The sequence below is a fragment of the Herpailurus yagouaroundi genome, unplaced genomic scaffold, assembly GCF_014898765.1.
Source record: "Herpailurus yagouaroundi ecotype Mexico unplaced genomic scaffold, PumYag 246, whole genome shotgun sequence".
NCBI classification, from domain to species: domain Eukaryota; kingdom Metazoa; phylum Chordata; class Mammalia; order Carnivora; family Felidae; genus Herpailurus; species Herpailurus yagouaroundi.
The window spans coordinates 4,471,970-4,475,206 of record NW_024412463.1 but is presented as its reverse complement, the minus strand read 5'-3'; the positions used below and the strand labels follow the sequence as shown (position 1 = coordinate 4,475,206).

The following is a 3,237-nucleotide window of genomic DNA, read 5'->3' as shown; positions in this document are numbered from 1 at the left end:
GGGGAAAATAAATCTGATTTAAATAAAATAAATCTTATTTAAGCTGCCGGTGTTAGGTTTTCTCTTACAGGCGGGTAAACTGGATTCTATGCAAAGCTATTTTGAACGAGGTGTGTGTGAGGAGGGCAATCTTCCCCACTGGCTGGCCTACCGAGAATCATGGGAAGGTTCCCCTTCAGGGATAAACTTACACAAGATTGCTCTATTCATACTATCTCAAAACTTCCAATGTGCTTTCTGTCTTTGGGCCCAAATGCAACACAACGTGAAATTTATCAAGTGTGCCTTTAATAAACGGCGACTGTGGAGAACCGACCCATCTGAAAAACTTAAACCCCAGTCTCTATTTCCATCTTGGCTGAGAGCAAGATGTTCCTTTCGGTGGTAGGAGGCCCTCAATTTCCCACTCCAAGTCCGCATGACTCAACTTGGACGCACTCCCACTGACATTCTGGATTTTTCTGTAATCTCCTTTCCTTAATACATTCAAGATAGCTCCACAACTCGCAAACAGCTTATAATGGTGTTACTGTTTCCGGGCTAAATCGGGGATACAGCACTGGCCAGTAGCTGTGTCTGTGGATATCTGAATAATTGCTTCAATTCCCCCACTTGTTTCTGAGTGAGTGTAGGCCCGACCTCTGGGCATGGCTGAACATTACTCAGTCAAACCGAGAGTTTCAACGCTAAATGTGACAGTGAGTGCCATATCTGTTTTTCTCTCTGGCAGATTATTCAAATACCATCAAGCTGAAGTCAAGTTCTCCCGGAGCCCGTTGAATCTTTGCCCCAACGGTCCACACAGGAGCCCTTCCCTGAAGAGCTCCCTTTGCTGTGCTGGAATCTGTTTCTCAGTGAATATGTGATGATTGCATGTTTTCGGCCTGATTCTTTTCTCTTGCCTCACATCCCCTGGAGATCCCGCGGCCTCCTTATAAAAGCCATGTGTATCTTATCTTTTCCAGTGCAGTTGCTAAAACCAGAAAGCAGGCTGGAAAACATTTCCCCAAACTGTACTGTTTTTCATTATTTCTTTCTGACACCTCCAGATAACTTGTTAGCATATTGTCTTTCTCTATTCAGCACGGCCCCACTGGGGGTTTGGGGACTGAGTGACATCACCCAAGCATTTATAATTAGAAACAAAAATGCCTCTTTCCAAATCTATAACACCAGGAGACGATTGGAGACATTTTTTAAGTTACTGGTGAAAAATCCCACAGGAAAGAGGTCTTTTCTGAGCAGGCAGCAACTTTGCTGGCTTTTGAGACACTACCGGGAAGGCCCCGGAAGCAAGTGACGAACAACCTTTCCAACCATGGATCCCAACGCCACCATGCAGTTTCGCAGGACAGCGGTCACTGGGCTCTCGGCTTCTCCCCAGAGAAGCTGTGTTTCTTGAAGTTCCTGGGAGACTCCAAGAAGGGATCTGAATTTCCACCACTGTGGAGAGAGAGCGCAGTGACTTCTGATGGTTGAGTTTCCATTTGTTCAGCAAGTTCTTACTGACTCAACTTGAATACACTCCCACTGACATTCTGGATTTTTCTGTAATCTTTTTCTCCTTAAAAGAATTCAGGATAACTCCAACAATCACAAATGACTGATTATGGAGTTTTCATTTATTCAACAAGTTCTTTTTGAGGACCTCTCTCAGCAAGTCCTGAGAACCTGCTGACATCCAGGGTATCTGCCTATGAAGAATCAGACCAGCGCTCCACCGTCTGATACGCTAGCCACTAGCCACATGCAATGATTTGCATTTAAATTTAGATGAGCAAAAATGAAGGGAAGCTGCGAATGCATCTTCTCAGTTGCACTGGCCACCTCTCTGACGCTCAATAGCCACACGTGGCTAGTGGCTACCATACCCAACAGCACAAACCTAGAGCGTTTTCGTTGTTGTGGAAAGTTCTTTTTGGACAGTGCTGGACTGATCACCTGACTTGCCTCGAACACTCCTGGATTACACCTGTTGACGCGGTATCATCATTAATAGCACTCTCTTTCAAGCCCAAAGTGTCCTGGTTGGGAAAGACAACTGAACGATGAAAATGAACTTGGCCACCATCCCTGCCAGGACTTTTGTTGAGACCCAGAACCCTTTCTCTTGATGAAAAAAGTTGCCTGCGTCAGCCCCTACCTTTTCCTCCTGATTCTCTCCCACCTGTCCAGCCTGCCAGTATTAGTAACCGGGGACACAAATGCAGGGGAAGAGATGGTCAGAAACGTCTCCAAGTGAGGGATGTACTTGTAAGTAATTTCAGGTTTGTGTCTGATCTCCCGTGCCTGAAGGAGCTCAGATTGGTCCCCGTGCCCTGGGTCCCGAGTAGGAGGCAGGCCTCCCGCTGCTCTCCCTCGGAGCCCCCTCAGCTCTGTGCAGGGCCACCAGCCCGCCGACCCGCGCCCCTGCCCGCCTCGCCCAGCAGAGGGCATCGGCGCTTAATGTTCCGGGCTAAGAATATTTACACAATCATTAGGGATTTTTTTTTTTTCCTTCCAGTGATACTTTTTTTTGTGAGCGGCCATCCGAGGTGCCAGCTAATATAGGTCATCTTAAGGATATGTCATCAAAACAGGGAGATAAGAGCTGTTCGGGCGGGCGGCCAGCTCGTTAGGGAAACGCACGCACCAGGACACTCTGCTGGGGACGCAGTCGCCACCAGTGTCAACACGACAGACACCATTTTGCAGAACTCTTCAGAAGGGGGGTCTAAACTCTGATTCGATCTGTGCCGCCCCGCGGGACAGGCCTGGACTGCTTGCTGAGGGGCCGCCCCCCCCCCCAGAGGCATCTCTGACTATGGCCTTGCTCTCTGCGGGGCTCTGGACGCTGCCTTGCATCTCAGACACCTGCCAGGCAACAAAATGGTGGTAACTGCAAAGCGGTCGCTGCAGAGACCAGAGGTGGACTGTCACACAGCTGGCTCAGCTGCCCCTCTCCAAGCCGTCAGTCAAACCCCATGTCGGTCCGTCTGTCTCACCCTTTCTCTCTCTTTCTCTCCCGCAGTCTCTGTTCCTTCTCTCTCCTTCTTTCTCTGTCTCCCTCCCCCTCTCCCTCCTCCCCTCCTCCTCCCCTTCCCCTCCTCCACCCTCCCTCCTCCCCTCCCTCCTCTCCTCCTCTTCCCGTCCCCCTCCTCCCGTCCCCCTCCTCCCCTCCCTCTCCTCCCGTCCCCCTCCTCCCCTCCCTCCCCCTCCTCCCCCTCTCCCTTCTCCCCTCCCCCTCCTCCCCTTCCT

The 3,237-nt window shown here is 50.2% G+C and overlaps 1 long non-coding RNA gene across 3 annotated transcripts in view; it reads left to right on the top strand.

The window, feature by feature from the left end:
• Positions 1 to 3,237, top strand: part of LOC121020129 (uncharacterized) — a 23,169-nt gene that overhangs the window by 16,793 nt on the left and 3,139 nt on the right. For all 3 annotated transcript variants that reach the window (XR_005785959.1, XR_005785960.1, XR_005785958.1), the window contains exon 2: positions 731 to 2,253. This is a non-coding gene — a long non-coding RNA (uncharacterized LOC121020129). The remainder of the gene's footprint in view (positions 1 to 730; positions 2,254 to 3,237) is intronic.